Raw genomic sequence first — 20,908 nt, forward strand, 5'->3', positions numbered from 1 at the left:
AGAGCATGAACAGGGGATGGGCAGAGAGAGAGGGAGACACAGAATCTGAAATAGGCTCTAGGCTCTGAGCGGTCAGCACAGAGCCCGACGCAGGGCTCGAACTCACGGACTGTGAGATCATGATCTGAGCCGAAGTCAGACGCTTAACCGACCGAGCCACCCAGGCGCCCCACTGGAGAATGTTTCATAAGCATTGGAGAAGAATGTGTACTCTGCTGTTGTTGGATGGAATGTTCTGTGTATGTCTGTTTGGTCCATTTGGTCCATAGTGTTGTTCAAGTCTCTTTTCTTAACTAACTTCTGTTGAGTGTTCTATTATTGAAAGTGAGATATTGAAGCCTCTTCCTATTATTTTATTGCTGTCTATTATTTTATTGTTGTCTATTTCTCCCTTCAGTTCTATTAATGTTTGTTTTATATATTTAGGTGCTCTAATTGTCAGTGCATATCTGTCTATAATTGCTATATCCTCTTGATGAATTAATTCTTCTATCATTATAAAATGTTTATGTCTCTTATAGTTTTAGCCTTAAAGTCTATTCTGTCTGATATTTGGGTTCTCTTTGGGTTACCATTTATATGAAATGTCATTTTCTACCCTTTTGCTTTCAGTCTACATGTGTTGTTAAATTTAAGATAAGTCTCTGGTAGATAGCATAAAGTTGAATCTTGATTTTTAGTCCATTCAGCCACTCTATGTTTTTTGATTGGGGAGTTTAATCCATTTACATTTAAAATAATTATTGATAGGGCAAAGCTAACAATTGCCATTTTGTTCATTTTTTTTTTCTGTCTTGTTCAAGTTCTTTTGTTCCTGTGTTTTTTTTCTTTTTGTTGTCTTAGTGTTTTCTTAATTTTTATAGTGATATTCTTTGAATCTTTTTTTCTTTTTCTTTTGTGTGTCACCTGTAGGTATTTTCGTCATGGTTACCATGAGGCTAACATAAAACACTTATAACAGTTTTTAGGGCTGATCACAATGTAACTTCAATCATTTACAAAATTCTACATTTTGACTTCAGACACTTTATGTAATAAACGTCACAACTTACCTGTTTTTATATTGTGTATTCGTTAACAAATTTTTGTAAAACTAGTGATTCTTAATACTTTTGTTTTTAGGTTTTACACTAAAAATAAAACTGATTTATCTGCCATCATTACAGTGCCACAGTATTCTGTATTTGTATATTTTCTTTCAGCAGTGAGTTTTATACTTTCCTATGTTCTTGGGTTTCTATTTAATGTCCTTCTGTTTTAACTTGAAGAACTCTCTTTAGCACGTCTTGTAAGGCAGGTCTAGTCATGATCAGTTCCCTTGTCTTGTTTGCCTGGGAAATTGTTTATTCTCCATTTTTTGATGGGCAGTTTCTGGATACAGTAGTTTTGGCCGGCAGGTTTTTTTGTTTGTTTGTTTGTTCGTTTGTTTGTTTGTTTCTTTTCCCCAGTCCTTTGAATGTTAACACTTTACTCTGTTCTGTCACACACGTTTTCTACTCAGCAATCTGCTGATAGTCGTGAGGGCTCACTTGTATGTGATGGCTTGCTTTTTCTCATGCTGCTTTAAATTTTTCATTTTGCCTTTGACTTTTGACAATCTAATTATAATGTGTTTTGGTATAGACTTCTTTAGATTCACCTTCTTTGAAACCTTTACACTTCATGAATCTGGATATTTATACTTCATGAATCTGGCCCAGATTTGGGACATTTTCAGTCATAAAATATATATTAGTTCTTATAAATAATGGTGTCTTAGAAGTCATGTAAACTATCTTTTTTTTTCCATTTTTTTTCCTTTTTGCTCCTCTCTCTGGATAATTTGCTTATCTTAAGTTTACTGATCTTTTCTTCTGCTTGATCAAGTCCATTATTGAAGCTCTCTGTTGAACTTTTCAATTCATTTGTTCTTTTTGTTTTTTGTTTTTTGTTTTTCATTTTCAACTCCAGCGTTTCCATTTGGGTTTTTTTTCATGGTTTTTATTCTTTCTTGATATTCCCCTTTTCTTTATGTATTGGTTTCTTGATTTTATTTAGTTATCTATTAATGTTATCTTATAGCTCACTGAGCTTCCTTAAAATAATTATTTTGAATTCTTTGTCAAACAATTTGTAGATCTCCTCTTCCTGAGGGCTCATTCGTGGAGATTTATTGTGTTTCTTTTGTTGTGTCATATTTCTCTGAATATTGTGCTTCTTGTAGCTTTGTGTTCATGTCGTCATGTTTGAAGCAATCATCTCTTCCACTTTTTTACAGATGGCTTTGACAGGAAAGATCTTCACTCATTAGCCTGGCTGGATTCTAAAAGACATCTATGGGTATTCATACACCACTCCTCTTCCTCCATTTGAGGGTCGTCACCTTCTAATTTTTCAGAGCCATGTGGATGGCCATAAACCGCCCACTTCTTTTTCCTAGATCAGTGCACTAAATGGCCTGGACATTGGGTGCAAGGTCCGCTTCTTTTCCTCCCCTTCTTGAAGGGGAATCAGGGCTTACACCTTTTCCAAGGTGCATACCTTTCCAGGGTTGTATACCTTTTCCCAATCTTGCAGATCCATCCTGGCTGTTGAGAGCCAGCCACTCCCTTTCTTTGTCTATACCTGCCCCTAGGCTTTCAAACTTTACTTGTTTCAAAACTCAGGATGAAGTGAAACAGAATCAGTTCTCTTGGGTAGCGCCTCAAAAGCCTGGCGATGTTGAATACATGCTTTCACCCTCTGTATCTCAGATCATGTTGATCTCTCTCAGTGTTAACCTCTGCCCACTTGGGAGAGGATCTGATGTGGGTAAAGTGAAACTGCCCTTCGTATTTATTTCAGTGAGCTGATTCTGGGATGTGTGCTCATTTGGAGTGCTGCAATCTCTTAACTGAATTCTGGAAATATCATAAAGTTATTTTGGTCTATATGTCAATGTTAAAGCATCACTTCTGTGGGAAAGCAAGACCTGGACCTCCTATTCTACCATCCTGTTTATTTTTTTTAATGGTAATTTTTTTCTAGCGTGTTTTGGAATGTCATTTTTAGGTCACGTTCATTATTTAGGGGATTTATCAGTGGAGAACCTGAGGAGCTTAGAGTAAGAATATACACAGTTATGGTGCTTTATGTTTGATTCTGCCATGTTTCACAGGATGTTACCACCCAAAACTTCTATCTTACCTGCTTGGCATGAGGAGTCTTACCTAATAAAACCAGTTTCCAAATGAAAGTGAAGACAAATTCATGGTGAAAATTTCATAGGCAAGATTTTATTTTCCTATTCCAAATTTAGATTGAGTTAGCACAGATACCATACTATTGATGAGTGTACTCTTTTTAGCCCGTGGCTTATCTGTAACCTTTGCACTTTGAGGATCAGTGTTACATGGATGTCTCAACGACATGTGTTGCTGTTGTTGTTGTTGTTGTTGCATTTTGTGTTTTGTTTTGTTTTGGGGGAAGTTGTTTCATTTTGCTTCTTGTGGTTTCCAAGGATCACATCCTGCTTTTGTGTAGGTATAAGTTCAATACTCTTAGAAGAAATGAAATTTTAACACATTAATTTCCCCTAAATTCTTCCCTTCCTTCCTTTCTGCCTTCTTTCCTTGCTTCATTTCTCACTTCCTCCCTCTCTCCCTTTCTCCCTCCCCTCCTTCTTCTCTTCCTTCTTTGACTAGGTAATACATTCATGTAGTATAAATTATAAAAGTGTAAAAAGGTATACTATGAAAAATAAGTCACCCCTCTTCCTGAGGCCCCATTATTCGGGTCCCTTATTATTAATTTCTTCAGTATTTTTTCAAAATTATTTTAGGCACTCTCATGTGGTCTTCTCCCATCCACATGTCACAACATTTATACTGTAACATATATATAAGAAATATTTATATTTCATATAAATATACTTTTAGAAGTTATCCCTTCTCTATACATAAAAACCTATAAATATTCTTCCTAGTAGGGTCATACTATTCCATTCCATGTACATAATGTCTACTATCGATGTTTTTAATCTTTTGCCTTAACAAACAATGTACTGCATTGTACATTGCAGGTACGATGTATCTTTCATATAATTATATATATACATATAATTATATATATACACATATAATTATATACATTATTATGCTATAATATAACATATATAAATATATGTATTATATGTATATATATTATATATGTGCATATGTATATGTATGTATATATATTATTTTATAATATAATAATATATATAATTATACACACATATAAAGGTACAATGTACCTTTCATATAATTATATATATATACATACAATTATATATATTATTATATTATAATATATATACATAGATGTATTATATGTATATATTATATATGTGTATATGTATATGTATGTATATATGTATATATTATAATATAATAATATATATAATTATACATATATAAAGGTACAATGTACCTTTCATATAATTATATATATATAATGTCCTTACATATACGTGTATATATATATATAATAAAATGTCCTTACATATACGTGTATATATATATATATATATAATATATATATATTCTTAGAAGTGGATTATGATTCAAAACATATATGCTTTTTGTGAGAAATGCAAGAAGGTATCTATTTTCCCATATTCTCACAAATATAGCCTGTTAATAGATTTTGGTCTCTATCAGGTAAAAATGATGTCTCATTAATTTTTAATTTTTCTTTTATATTTTTATGAACAAGAATCAGCTTTAATAAACAGGTTTAAATGTCACGTCAATTTTCTTTGTCCTAAATTTTGTATTTATAATAGTTTGGCCATTTTTGTAACGGTTGTAGAACTTTTGTTGACTTGCAGCAGCTACGCGCCTATCGTGTGCAAGTGAAGTGCTGAGATTATCCTGCTCAGATCCATTCTCCACCCCGATGCTACAGCAATCAAACAGTAAATCTGTCTATGCTACTGATCTATTTAAATACCTTTGGTGGCTTCTTATTAACAAAAATAAACTCAATTACCATACAATGGTAATGCAAAGCCCTCCATCATCTGCCTCCTGTTTATCTCTTAATTCTCTGCTTTAGCCGTCAACTATTTCGAACCTAACTCCTCCTCCTGTAACACTAAACTGCTTCACATATCATGTTGCTTTCCCAGTGCTGAATTCTATTTCTAAAATACATTCCTCTTGGTCCTCATTTCAGTCACCAACCTCTTATCCTCTATCCTATACTCACAGCCTTTTCTGAGTTAATTTCTTTTTTTTTTTTTAACGTTTATTTATTTTTGCGACACAGAGAGACAGAGCATGAACGGGGGAGGGGCAGAGAGAGAGGGAGACACAGAATCAGAAGCAGGCTCCAGGCTCTGAGCCATCAGCCCAGAGCCCGACGCGGGGCTCGAACTCACGGACCGCGAGATCGTGACCTGAGCGGAAGTCGGGCGCTTAACCAACTGAGCCACCCACGTGCCCTTTCTGAGTTAATTTCTATTCATCCTGTAGGATGCATTTAAACTTTAACTCCCTTTAATCTCTCAAGGCGCCACTCTTCTGCATATTCAAATTGCCTATTGTCACTATTAAAATTATCTGATTCTGTGACAGTCTCTCCACTTGGCTGAGAACATATTGTCAAGGACTCTTTTCTATTAATCTTTGAATTCCTAGAATGTAGCCTGTGCACAACAGGTACTCAGTAGTATGTATTAAATAAATGAATGTACCCACAAGTAAACTTGGATAACCCTTCCCAGGAAGAGAGAATTAGAAAACTGTGGAAGGACAAAATGGATTCGATGATGTACTCTTCTTCCTAACCACTTCCTGCCTCTCACCAAACGCACTGTTAGGCAGGTATATTAGTTTTGAGTTATACAAAGAAGCAGTGGAGATACTATGGCTAAAAAGGAAAATGCGCACACACACACACACCACACACGTTTTCAGAAGATCATTGAGTTGGTAGAGCACACACATAGGATAAATATCTGTAACTAAAAAATGCACACAAATGAATTGTTCCAGAATGTGAAAAAATATTATGAGAGCCAGGGAAGATCCATGCCTCTCAAGAAATAAAGAATATTTTCATCTGAGATGAACTAGTCTAATTAGTGTTGGTTAGCTATCACCATCATCATGGAAACCTAATTCACATTTTGAGCAGTATTTTTAAAAGTTTATTCCTGCTGTTGAAATCACTCAGCTGTTCCAGAAGACACAACAAAATGAAAAGTACAATTGCCGTGAAGGCAATTCTTAGATGATCAAAGCTCTATCTCAGTGATGGCCCGTATTATACAATCCCCTTTCATAAATGCTATTTTAAACAGTTAACCAGCACAATGTTGGAGGTCTGTCTGGGCCCTTGACTGGGGCTGAAGGTCCCAGAAAATTAGAGGAATTATGGGAATCAGTATCTTCTCTTTTCACCATACTGTTATCGTCTTGGTTACAGCAAGGGAAAGAGATATTTAATACAAAATATTGGGTCGGAATCTTTTGTTTAGGTTATCTGATCTCACTGAACTCTTGCTGAAAGTAGATCAGAGGAAAGAGGAAGGAGAGGGTCCCCAGGCTCATACTAATGGCCAGTTTCCTGCATTAGGGGCAAAATACATTTCTAAATCCTGGTCTGAGACATCAGCCATTTTAGGTAGGGCACCAAATTAAAAAAGACAGATTAAAATAGATTACGGAGGGGGGGAAAAAGAATAGTGGAGGAGAAAGAGAGATGCGTTTTGTTTTGTTTTATTTGTTTTGTTTTAGACTACCGGGGGCTTTCATAGTCAAAGGGCTAGACAACCAGCCTCAGAAAATAAGAGCCAAGGTAATTCTGGCCCTCAGGCAATGAAAACCAGGGAGGCGCATCCTCAGCTATCTCTTCCTTTCTCATTTCTGCTTCTCTTGGCCTGCTGCTTTTACTCTTTCTTATAAGGAAGGGTCTTTACAAAGTGGAAGATAATGATTCTGACAGCAATGGCTTTACCACCTCACAGCCTCAGAGTAGAGAAAATGAAGATTTTACTCCACAGTTCCTGGAATGAAATATTCCTGGAACAGAATGCAATTCACCAGGCTCAGCTTGAGCCACATGGCCACCACTTGGCTAAGTCTGGGACTTGTGGGGGTTGGGGCACTATGAAGGTTCCAACTTGAACCTTCATAGTTCAAGGGGTGTGAGGTGCTCTCTGAGAACCACAGGATGGAAGGTAGAGAAGGGAGTGTTATCAACAGCAGAAAAAAGGGAGGAATGGGGGCAGAAAAATAAAAGACATCGACTTCAGCAACCACCAGAATAACATTGATTTTAGGGGACATTATGTTCTGTTTTAACAGTGCTCCTGACAGATGAACTTTGTGAACTTACAAATTGGGGACCGCCTATATCTGAAAAATTACTCAAGGGAAAAAAAGACAATGGTTGTGGGAGAAAGTGCATCATGTCATTTATCATCTGTTTTCCCCTTGAAGAACAGGCGTGGCTTTCCTTTGGGTTTCTGGTAGTTCCAACGAGGTTGCTTCCTTAGTTGATAGGCCAAAGCCATTGCCCTTTAGGTCAAAGCCCAAAGTCAGTCTGATTGTCAGCAGTAAAATCTCTCCCGTCCTCTGAGGAGTGAATCAGGAAATCCTTTAGAGTATAAAGCATATAGATTATTTTCTTCACAGGTCAATATTTATGACATACAATATCAAAATATAATTTAACACCATACAAATAGTATGTGTCTATAGTCTCTATAGTTGATTCTAGTTTATTCTAAAATAGCTGCCATTAGGTTCAGGTTAAAATTTTCCCTGTGATGAAAGATTTGTCATAATCATCCTGATACTATGTAGACACATATAGATAATAGATAGATACCAAAATAATATCAGTGATTATCCTCCAAAAGCCACACTATGCTTACTTGACCGTATAGCCCTGTCCTAGAGTACCTGAGTGAGTAACTCCTCTGTCCTGAAGAAAAACTTATAGAAATACCATGTAGGAAAGTTGCCCTGATTTTTGGCAGATAACTCTGGAAAGATTTTTTAAAAGTCATTTCATGCAATTGTTTTACAAATGTTAAAAAAAAAAAAAAGGAACAAGAGCATGGAAAGTTTCCCAAAGTGCAGAATGCAAATCCAACAATCACAACTGAAATACAGTTCCTAACAGCTACCAGACTCTCAACAACTCCCTAGGCAAAAGCTCCCAGAAAAAAAAAAAGTAACTTTTTTTTAATTTGTAAAGTTAAAATACCCTCCTCCTATGTTTATTTTCTTTCTTTCCCTTAAAAGCCGAAGAATGTAAGATTTCATAACAACAGACATTCATCTTGCTTTTGGTTGAGTCACTTTATGCAGATATGTGACCCGTTGAAAAGAGAATTAAGAAAAAAATGTTCTGTTGCTGGCATTTTTCTACACTCACTGGAGCATCTGAGGTGACAGCACGGTCATCAGAAATTATCACGTTCTATGATTGAGTCATAACCATTCACTTTCGGAGCCATTGGACTAAAGGGTTTTGCTCTGGAAAAATTGTGCATACCCAGTGTGCAACAGAGACTTATTTCGTACAGTCAGTGGTGATTCTTGTGATTTACTTTTGAATAATTGTTTAATGACCATACACATCTCCCTAGACTTTCAGCCACCCCTCTTAAAATTCCGTTTCAGAAATCACATTGGGAGAAGCAATGGCAAGTACCCAAAGGATTGAGGGTCTCGAATCTCAGTACTTTTTCAATGCAGAGAGGCACTAAATAGAATTACCACATACGAAACAGCTCAGTGTTCATTTCTTATGTTTTCTTATACTTTTTTCTTTTGTTTTATGACTAGCTGAGCTTGAACAGTAAAAGAAGTAAAAAGAAAATAACATCAAATCTGAGGTCTTCTAATTCAGTCCTGACAGAGTGATATGCCATCTAGAGCACATTACGTCAATTGTCTGAAATTCAATTCTCTTCGTATCATTTAATGATAGCTACTGTAACAAACAACTGCAAAGTCTCATATATTCATTATCAATACATAATAAGATATATTTTCTGATCACAAAATCCAATGAGGATTTTCTTTATCAGATGACCCTTGGGATAACACTCTTTCAAGAAGCAATTTAGGGAGGGGTGCCTGGATGGCTGTCGGTTGAGTCTCTGACTCTTGATTTTGGCCCAGGTCATGATTTCAGAGTCGTGCACTGAGCGTGGAGCCTGCTTGAGATTCTGTCTCTCTCTCCCTCCGCCTCTCTCCCCTACCTGTGTTCATGCTCTCTCACTATATACATACATACATACATACATACATACATAAATTTAAAGAAGCAATTTAGGTATCATTCCTCTTCCATATTGTGGCTCTGTTAATTCAGAGTCTTTCAGTTTTGGTTCCAAAGACAGGGAGAAAGAGAGAGAGCAAGAAAGACCTTGTAGGACGATTCAGGGGCCAGATCTGGAAGTGGCTTATATCATCATATCATGGCTTATACCGTTCCATGTACAAGAACTCCTTCAACAGGATAAGATTCAGTCAAAGTTGCAAAAAGATCGTGAATCTTTGGAAGGCCAGAACCATGCGTGATGTTTCTTATAATTTTCCACATACGTGCATACAACTTATGGGGACTTATTAATATTTACCATGGAAGATGCTGAAAGTGGACAGGCTTCAAGGTAGAGTGAAACTGGTGAAAAGAGCAAAATAAAGATAGGGTGCTCTTGAGGCAAACTTTTTTTTAACCTCAATAAGTGACCATTAGCCAGTCTCGGCATGGAGAAAAAAGTCAATATGAAATTAAACAATCAGTCCTGATGAGAATCCCTCCCAACCCCGTTACATGAACATCTCCATTTCTGTTGAAGGACTCAGATCACATTCCCAATCACAGCAATGCAGCTGCATATCATAGCAGTGAGGCTCTTTCTCAGGAGGACAGGTCTTCAAAGGGCCTCAAAAACTTTTATTTTAGAGTTTTGTATTGACTTTATTTGTTGCTCGTGGTAGTTTTCTGTTGTTGTTGTTGTTGTTGTTGTTGTTGGGTGTATTTTTCATTTTTTTGTTTTGTTTTGGGTTTTTTGGTGGGTTTTGTTTTGTTTTGTTTTGTTTTTGAGATGAAAAGCAAACACTTATAGATCAAAGAGTCTTGTTTTTGTAGGAAGTTTTCCAGAATCCATAAACTATCTATGAGGACAATTCTTCAAACACACAATGATTTCAACAAAATAAAACAAAGCTGTTGGACTTCTGCCCTACGTCGTCAGGCACAAAGGCGTGTGTCTCCATCGGAAAACCCTTTGCTATAGCCTAGCCTCATGACTTGACTGCCTGCTGACTTCTATCAGTTCTGATGCCAATCTGAGCCTCGTCTCTAAATCCCAAGTGGACAATGGGTACACTGTCTTAAAAGCATACCCATACTCTTACACCGATAGAGAAATAGATGAACTTTGGGGAAATTTAATAATAGCTAATATTTATCAAGTACTTCCTTTGTGCCGGGCTCTGCTCTAAGATGTTTATATGTATTAACACAATTAATCCTTTCTTTGAGAGAGAGAAAAAGAAAAAAAAAAACCCTCCTACCTGAGAGGAAGTGATTTTTAAAAAAATTTTTTTAACGTTTATTTATTTTTGAGACAGAGAGAGACAGAGCATGAATGGAGGAGGGTCAGAGAGAGGGAGACACAGAATCTGAAACAGGCTCCAGGCTCTGAGCTGTCAGCACAGAGCCCGACACGGGGCTTGAACTCACAGACCACGAGATCATGACCTGAGCCGAAGTCGGGCACTTAACTGACTGAGCCACCCAGGCGCCCTGGAAATGATTTTTTAAACAAGATGATGCATCCCCCCGGGGGAGTGAGGGTAAGAGTGACATTCTAGTAGTCGACGCTCTAAGATTGTTTTCCAGCATCTCCGACATGTAGAGAATTTGGAAATCAACACTCCCATCTTTATAACAAGAGAAAATGGGATGAACTAAAAATCAACTCTTTTGAACCTATCAGAGAACTGAGGTTTTAGGGGCAATATGGATGTGAAGGTGATGCCAGAGGGTCACAGCTGAGATCTGCTTACATGATGAACAGAAGCCACCATAAACGTGAAGGAACCCGTGAGTGGTGATTTTGATAAATTTCTGGCGATTGAGTTGGATTAGCTTATATGACAGAGATTCTTGGTAGCCACAGTCGTATGGTGCCCCCACACCTTCCTGGGCTTTCCTTCCAGCAAACCCACTGGGTTCTCAGGTTCACATGATGGAATGCTGAAAAAGATCCCCTCCTGACTCTGGCAGGAAAAGAAGAGTAATGGTAGAGAAGAAACATACTTAAGGCATTCTCCACAGCCAAGACCTACTCTGTAGGGAAAAATAAAACTTTGCCAGAGCCTTATCTCACCTGCCAGAAGGGCATTTCTGTCACTTCCCCCCACCCCCCGCCCCGTAGCTTCCATGATTCACCTAAGAGGGTGAGGGGATCTCAGCAACACATGTGAATGCATGTACTTTTGAGCCCACCTGGTGCCCAGCTCCTCATGAAGTTCAATCCTTTTGGGACATAGGACTGCAGCAAAAACTCCAACCCACCACCTCAGTGGACCCAGGAAGGTCACGTCTGCCAGCTCTCCAAGCAGCTGCAGCAGAAGGACGATGTCTGCTCCCTGCCCGTTCGCAAGGATGATGAGGTCCAGGTGGCTCAAGGACACTACGAAGATCAGCACATTGGCAAGGTCGTCGAGGCGTAGAGGCAGAGACAGGACTGTATCACCTACATCAAGTGGGAGAAGCCTGAGAAAGCTCACCGCATAACTATTCACGTAGGCATTCACTCGAGCAGGGTGATTATCACCAGGCTAAAACTGAACGAAGAGCGGGGGAGAAAAATTCTTGAGCACAAAGCCAAATCTTGACAAGTTGGAAAAGAGAAAGGCAAATACGAGGAAGCACTTACTGCGAAAATGCAGGGTGGAAACCGTTGTGTAACCATGCTTAACCATAATGTTTTAGCAAATATAGTCTCCTTTGGAACATTTCAAAATGTCTCGGCCATTTCACGTCCCTCCTTTTTTGCTACTGATCTGTAGCTGTACCTTTGTCATTTTGATTAACAATTCTGGGAATGAAAGTTAGAAATGACTCCCCCCAAAACCACTTGTGAGCATCACAGCTCGAGGACACAAGGTTACTAACAGAAAGATTTAGTCATAAGATGACAGAATGGTTTTCCGCCTCCAACCCTAGATTACTACTCCAACCCTAGGGCTCCAGTAGAATACCAGTGGATTGCGATTGCTAGTTTTGCAAGACACAGGCTCTCTCTGAGAAGTAGAACTTAGGAAAGTCCAATGTCAACAGGGAAACAAAAACAAACGCGTTAGATGCATTTGAAGCCTCTAGCACCTAGAGCTGCAATAAACATTAAACACAACCCACTCCTACCCAGATCAACACAAACTTCACGCTAAAGGATTATTTCGTTTACTTCCTGTTCTCCAAAACATAATGTCAGGCTTTCAACAAAAAAATGGGAAGCCATGCTACACAGCAAGAAAAAGCAGTCTGAAGGGACAAAGAAAGTACCAGAATTAGACTCAGGCATGGCAGAGATGCTGGAATTATCATACCGGGGATTTAAAATAAATACGATGAACATACTAAAGACTCTAATGGAAAAAGTGGACAGGATGTAAGACCAAATGAGTAATGCAGGCAGAGGGGTGGAAACTCCAAGAATCAAGAGGAAATGCTAGAGATCGAAACCAGAATGCTTTTCAGGGGCTCATCAGTGGACTGGAACGGAGCTGAGGAAAGAAGCAGTGAGATTACAGACAGATCCAGAAAAACTTCCCAAACCGTCGAGAAGGCGAAAAGACAAGGCAGGTAATGAAAGAAAAGTTCTCCCAACCATGTATCTGGTAAGGGACTTGTAGCTAGAAAGGAGTCTGGCTCCTGGTTAAAAAGCGTTTTGTGGTTTTCCAGGTCTGAGCACGGGCAACGTTACCAGGCAGGCCTCGTGGGGGGAAAGCTGCGCTCCACGCCCCAGACTTGGTGCGTGGTCTGTGCGTTGCAATTTCTGAAGGCAGTTGCACTCAGGGACTCAAGCCTCTCTGGCTGGTCAAGATCATGCATCTTGCATGTTTACCTTCCTAGCCCCCTTGCTTTCGTTCCTAGCTCATTTTATCTGAGGCCTTGGACAGATCTTCTCAAGCACCTCCGCTGAGAGTTCCGTATACGGGGGACAGGAGGACAACTTGAAACATTTGTCCCTCCTCCAACTCAGTACCCCGTGTTTGTACACTCCTGGTCTTTCCCTCTCTCCCTTTCCTCAACTCCACAGTCCCTGAGACTGCCAGAGTTTTGTTGGGGCTTCCTCAAACGTGAGACGACACTACACCTATGTTGATCCACCTGACTGTCCACTGGTGCGTCATCCCATGGGGAGAAATGGAAAAGGAGAAGCGGTGCCTTCTCTGATTTTAGCCTCTTGCTTATACCATCTCCATAAGTAATTAAGGGCGTCACTCTTTCATTTTTGGCTTGTTGCTTTAAATAGCTACTCTGACACCTGGCAGCTGTGCCCTTGCTCCCAACCCAGCTGCACTCCTGACAGCGAAAATCCATTTTAAAAATGTCACAACCCAATAGTAAAAGATAATCCAATGAAGAAAATGGGCCAAAGATCTAGACAGATACTTCTTTAAAGATATACCAATGGACAAAATGAAAGAAAAAAGAAAAAAACCTACGTGAACAGAGGCTTAGCATCACTACATTATCAGAGAAATGCACAAGAAATGAGATAACACTTTGCACCCGCTAAGAAGGCTTCCATCAAAAAGACAGAGAATAATGTGTTGGCAAGGATAGAGAGAAGTTGGAACCCATGTACGTGGCTAGTGTGAATGCGATATGCTGCAGCTGCCTTGGAAAACAGTCCGGCAATTCCTGAAAAAGGTTAAAATGGAGTTACCGTATGATCTAGCAATTAATTCTACTCCTAGCTCTGTGTGCAAACAAAGACGAAATGAAATCTAATGAAATGAAAGAGAAATGAAAACATGTGCCCTTATACAAACATTTAGAAATATGATGATAGCAACTTTATTCATAACAGCTAAAAGGTAGGAACAACTCCATGTTAATTAGCTGATGAATGGATAAATAAAATGTGGCATATCCATACCATGGAATAGTATTCGGCAGTAAAAAGAAATTAAGTACCATTCCTTGCTGGAACATAGATAAAGCTTGGAAACGTTAAGTGAGAAAGCCAGCCACAAAAGGACCACATATTGTGACTCCATTTGTAGGAAATGTCAAAAACTGGCTAATCTATACAGGCAGAAAGCTGGCTAGTTGTCTACACCTGGAGGTGGTGATAGAAGAACTGATGAGTGATATTTAAGGCATGTAAGGTCTTAGTTGGGGGCAATGAAAATATTCTGAAACTGATTGTCTTGATGGAGGAGTAATTCTGTGAATTTGCCAACAGCCAGTGAATTTTATACTTTTTTTTTTTTTAATTTTTTTTTCAACGTTTATTTATTTTTGGGACAGAGAGAGACAGAGCATGAATGGGGGAGGGGCAGAGAGAGAGGGAGACATAGAATCTGAAACAGGCTCCAGGCTCTGAGCCATCAGCCCAGAGCCCGACGCGGGGCTCGAACTCCCGGACCGCGAGATCGTGACCTGGCTGAAGTCGGACGCTTAACCGACTGCGCCACCCAGGCGCCCCTGAATTTTATACTTTAAGGGGGCTAATTATAAGCTCTATGAATCATATCTCAATAAAGCTATAAAAAGATGTAAAGTGTTAAACATTGTATGCAATTTCTGAATGAACGAAGATGAAGTTTTTAGAAACATACTAACCATATCTCTGTACAGTTTAAAATCCATTCACCCGTTCTTTATCTTTTTCTGCACACAGGTATACGTTTAGCTCTTAGGATACTATTTGACATAGAGTAGTATTAATCAAAAGTTACATAACTGGGGCGCCTGGGTGGCTCAGTCGGTTAAGCGGCCGACTTCGGCTCAGGTCATGATCTCGCGGTCTGTGGGTTCGAGCCCCGCGTCGGGCTCTGTGCTGACAGCTCAGAGCCTGGAGCCTGTTTCAGATTCTGTGTCTCCCTCTCTCTCTGTGTCTCCCCTGTTCATGCTCTGTCTCTCTCTGTCGCAAAAATAAATAAACGTAAAAAAAAAAAAGTTACATAACTGTAATTAGAATACCAGGAGAAGAAAGTGAGAATAGAAAAGAAGAAATATATAAACTACTAATGTCCTGAACTTTCCAAAATGAATGACAGACATAGATTCAGGGAGCTCATAGAACACCAAACAGGGTAAATACCAAAAGACAAAAAAAAAAAACAAAAAAAAAACCCACACACACATAGATCATCATGTTCAAAATTTAGAAAATCAAAGACAGCTGGAGGGTGGGGAATATTAGAATTACAGTACACTTCTTGTCAGAAACCATGCAAGCAAGAAGAAAATGGGGTAACATGTTTAAAGTTGGAAGGAAAAAAAAACCACCACCTAAAAGTATTCTTCAAAAGTGAAGGAAACATAAAGACTTTCTCAGATAAACAAAAACTGAGAGAATTCATCACAAGTAGATACGGTCTTCAATAAATATTAAGATAAGTTATTCAGGGACGATGCAAGTAATACAGATCATTCTCTGGGTTGAATTGTGTTTACCAAAAAATACATGTTGAAGTCCTCACCCCCATGGAACAGAATCACACCGTAAGCCTCATCCCTCATTGATTTGATTGACTTAGATGATGTGGTTTTAGACTCAGAATTGACGCTGAAATAATTCAGTTTAGGGGATACTGGGATAGAGTGAACATCCCTCCGAAGGAACCAACCTGCCAATGTTTTGACATTGGACTTCTAGCTCCCAAAACTGGGAGGTGAATTTCTCTTCTTTTATCCACCCAGTGTGGAATTCTTTGCTATGGCCACCCGGGAAACTAATACAGATTATAGTAGCAGTAAGTGGGATGCTGCAGTGACACATCCAAAAATGTGGAAGTGGCTTTGGAATTTGGTAATGCGTAGAGTCTGGAAGAATCATGAGGCATTGGATAGAAAGAGCCAAGGTTACCTTGAAAAGACTGCTGTAGAAACATGCATGTTCAACGTGCTTCGAGTGAGATCGCAGACAGAAATAGGGGCATGTTATTTGTAACTGGACGAAAGGTGATCCTTATCATAAAGTGGCAGAGAACTTGTCTGAATTGTGTTCTGTTGGGCAGTAAGTAGACTTTGGAAGCAATGAACACCTATGTGTAGTTGAGGCTGTTTCTGACAAAGTGTTGAAGGCATGATCGGGTCTCTCCCTGCTGCTTATAGTAAAATGCAAGAGGAAGGAATTGCTGGCCAGAATTTAAGGAGGTGGATTGACCATGTCAGCAGAAACACTTCCAGCTTGGCCTGAGGGAGATAGAGACCAGATGAAATGAAAGAAGACTTTCAGCCTTCTAGGATTCTGTAGGCAGGAAACAGGTGAATAGAACAATTTAGCTGTGAAAATGTGTTACTCTTCAAAAAAAACAAAAAAACAAAAAAGAAAGAAAAAAAGACACAGAAGAATTACCTCACGGGAAGTTCAGAGGCCAGTGGGTCTGTCATTGACATTAGGGCCCCAAGGCCAAAGGCCCAGGGCACTGGGCCACAGCCTCCTCTGTTCTAAAAGTCAGGGCCACATCATGAGTTCCAAAGGGTGGGGTCACTTCCCAGGCAGAGAAGTGACCACCCAAGGCTGCCACCCCAGTAGGCTCAGAAGACAAATTATTGAACCAAAGAGGATTAGTCTCCAAGGTTAAAATCTAATGGACTTATCCTACTAGTTTTCTGACTTGTTTAGGACCCATGATCCCCCCCCCCCCCCCCGCCCCTTTTCCTTCCTATTTGATCATCTTCGAACGGGAACGTCTATCCTATGCCTGCCCTACCACTGTATTTTGGAAGTGGGTAACTTGTCTGGTTTCCCAGGTTTGCAGGTAAACAGGACCGTTGCCCCAGAATGAATCACAACCCAAGCTCGATTCATAGCAATCTGAGTGATTTAAATGATGGGATTTTAGCGCTGGAGTTGGCAGTAAAGTGATAAAGATTTGGGGGATGTTGGGGTGCCTGGGTGGCGCAGTCGGTTAAGCGTCCGACTTCAGCCAGGTCACGATCTCGCGGTCCGTGAGTTCGAGCCCCGCGTCAGGCTCTGGGCTGATGGCTCGGAGCCTGGAGCCTGTTTCCGATTCTGTGTCTCCCTCTCTCTCTGCCCCTCCCCCGTTCATGCTCTGTCTCTCTCTGTCCCAAAAATAAATAAACGTTGAAAAAAAATAAAAAAAAAAAAAGATTTGGGGGATGTTGGGATAGGGTGAGGAGATTTTGCATGTGAGGAAGGCATGGATTCAGGAGGCTTGGAGACCGACTATTATGAATTGAATTGTGATCCCCACATAGCGATATGTTGAAGTCCTAACCTCAGCCACTGAGAATGCCACTTGATTTGGAAACAGAGTCTGTTCAGCGATAATCCAGTTCAAATGAGGTCATTAGGGTAGGCACTAATCCAATATGAATGGCATCCTTATAAAGAGGGGAAACTTGGACATAGATTTAGACACAGAAAGGGACAATGATGTGAAGATACAAAGAGAGTGCCATCTGCAAGTCAAAGAATGCCTGAGACTATCAAAAGCTAGCAGAGGGGACCGATTCTCCCTCACAGCCCTTGGGGGAACCAATGTTGCCTGCACCCCGATTTCAAACTTCTGACCTACAGAATCAAGGGACAATAAATTTCTGTTGTTTAAACCACCCATGTCGGGGCGCCTGGGTGGCGCAGTCGGTTAAGCGTCCGACTTCAGCCAGGTCACGATCTCGCGGTCCGTGAGTTCGAGCCCCGCGTCGGGCTCTGGGCTGATGGCTCAGAGCCTGGAGCCTGTTTCCGATTCTGTGTCTCCCTCGCTCTCTGCCCCTCCCCCGTTCATGCTCTGTCTCTCTCTGTCCCAAAAATAAATAAACGTTGAAAAAAAAAAAAATTTTAAACCACCCATGTCGTGGTAATTTATTACGGCCCAGAAATTTGGTCCTACATAAAGAAAAGTAGCAATATCAAAACCACTCTAAATACGAAGCAATTAAAAGTCAAAAATTGCCAGAAGGCATAAAAAAACACTACTCAACTATCTACTGTCTATGAAAAAGACTTAAATTTTTTTTAATATGAAATTTATTGCCAAATTGGTTCCCATACAACACCCAGGGCTCATCCCAACAGGTGCCCTCCCCAACGCCCACCACCCACCCTCCCCTCCCTCCCACCCCCCATCAACCCTCAGTTCTTGGTTATTAAGAGTCTCTTATGTTTTGGCTAAAATAAAAACAAAACTTACTTTAAATGTAAAGATTCAAAGAGATTGAAAGAAAAGGGATAGAGAAAGATATGCCAGCAAACTGTAATCAAAAGAAAGCCGAAGTGGCTGTATTAATTTCAGGCAAAGCAAGCTTCAGAACAAGAAGGTCATCAGAGATAAAGAGAGGGATTACGTAATGACAAAGGGTCAAGTCTGCAAGAAGACATAACAGTCCTAAACATGTATGCACCTAACTACTTGAGGCAAAACCTGGTAGGTCTGGAAGGAGAAATAGATGACTCCACCATCACTTGGTGGACATCAGGGCCACTGAGGCACCCCTAAATTGACATTACAAGACACCCCTAAATTGACATTACTATCCGTTTGCCAAGAATTCTTTATTTTGATGATGGCCTTCCATCCACAAAAATGTGGACTATATGCATTAGGGCACATAATACCATGATAAATTGAACATGCAAACATATATATTTATGGTATTTAGGCATCTCCCTCAACATATCATCGCTTAGTTTAATCACACAGTGAGGGGCATCTGGGTGGCTCAGAAGGTTGAGCGTCCCACTCTTGATTTCCACTTGGGTCATGATCCCGGGGTCCTGGGATTGAGCCCCGAGTCAGGCTCGACCCTGAGTGTGGAGCCTGCTTGGAATTCTCTTTCTCTTTCTTCTTCTCTCTCTCTCTCTCTCTCTCTCTCTGTCTGTGTCTCTCTGTCTCTGTCTCTCTCTCTCTCTCTTCCCCCTCTCTCCTGCTCACGCACACTCTCTCTCTCTCCAAAAAAATTAAAAAGTTAAAATTAAAAATAAAAATAATTAAAATACACGGTGATCTTTGCTTTTTTCCTGCATGTTTCTTCCCAAAAGGTATCCTCTACAAGGTGCTGTTAATGTCATCAAGGCACCATCTTATAGAGGGAATCACAACTGAATGCTTCTTTAATTTCCTGAGCCCATCCTGGACCATTAGATTGAAGCAAAGGAGCTGATTTCTGTAGGATAATCTCTTCACCCTTATAAGGCATCTGTAAATCTGTCTAAAAGAAAGGATCATTCTCTTGTTCTCGCTTTTCTTTTTCACCATTATTCATTTTCCAGCCCCTTTCCCTCTATTAATTCATTATTGGTTTTCACTCAAATCCTCCTCCTATCCCCAGAGCACAACGGTAAGGTTCAGCAGAGGATCAACCCACAGAGGTGGCAGTAATAAGTCTTGCCGATGCCTTTCCTTTTGCAAATAGAGTAAGATTGGATAAGTACAAGCTTAAGACTGTCTCATCCAATGGGTATAAAAGCAGAAACAGATCCACCTTAGACAGGTAAGGAGAAACAATAACCCATCATCCTCTTAGGAAACTGTACAGTGACATTCAGGGATAGTGTCCTGGTGGCATGTTAAGCACTTGACCTTTTTGACGCTACTCTTAAAGTGAAATCCAACTCCTGGCACTACAGAATCAGACGAAGACAAAGAACAGAAAATGAGAAGTAGAGAAAAAAGCTTATGTAGGTTCCCATGCCCCACCCCTCTTCCCTGTCTTCTCCACAATATCTCAACGTGTCCAATGGAAAACTTGCTTTACTTCCATGCATATCAGATCTTCATACACATTTATGCAACCATAGAGGCCATCACTTCAATCCGTCCTCAGCCTCATTTTTGTAAGCAAATGTTTCTACTGCTCATTCCAATGTTCCTCCGGCCCACTTCTTTGTAGGGCTGAACTCTTGCATACGATGCTTTGTAGTCCATGTTATATTACACCTGCAATAAAATTGGTTCTTTGACGGGGTGATATATAAGCAAGATAAGCTAAGATATATAAGCAAGGTCCAAACTGAAATAATATTTTCCCCTAGCCTCTATGGTGGTAGGGGACTTTGCTTTAGCTGTCAGATGTGCAATCCAAACCCAGAATGAATATCTATCCTGGTGAAGGTCCATCGGTACCCCCCCCCCCCCCCCCCCCGCAGAGTCACGAATTACCTACCAGCTATGGGTGGGCCCAGATCACCTTGGTATGAGGCCCACGGCTGTATTTAGTCTCTGATATTCCTGTTAACAGAGCAATTTTTAGTCACTTTTCAAGTTTCTGAGTGAGAGAGTTAGATACATCTTTTTTTCTTGCCCATTGTTGCATTGCTCGAATGTCTACAATCATTGATCTCCTTACCCAAAAGCCCACCTCCACGTATGAATGGGCATTCACTTTTGGGTTCAAGTCACCTTAGAAATCAGAAGGGGGGTTTTGATGGGCATCAATATGTCCCACTTTAGTTTCTCCATTCAAGTTCAGATTCTCTGAAACAGAGCATCCCAGCTGGGTGTTCCTTTAATTTTCCAGTCATCTAACGGATTCTTTTCCAAATCACATTATCAGTCCATTAGTCCTAGTCCAAGCATCCTGGCTGTTGCCACTGGGTGGCAGTAACAGACTTCTGCCACCTGCCAGTAGCAGAAACTTCCACAATAATCACCGCCTTGCCCAGTCCTCTTATCATGTATCTATCAGCTTTTTTTTACAGGCTATGTTGAACTATGACATAAGG

Source organism: Prionailurus viverrinus, chromosome B1 (genome assembly GCF_022837055.1).
Source record: "Prionailurus viverrinus isolate Anna chromosome B1, UM_Priviv_1.0, whole genome shotgun sequence".
In the NCBI taxonomy this organism is placed as follows: Eukaryota; Metazoa; Chordata; class Mammalia; order Carnivora; family Felidae; genus Prionailurus; species Prionailurus viverrinus.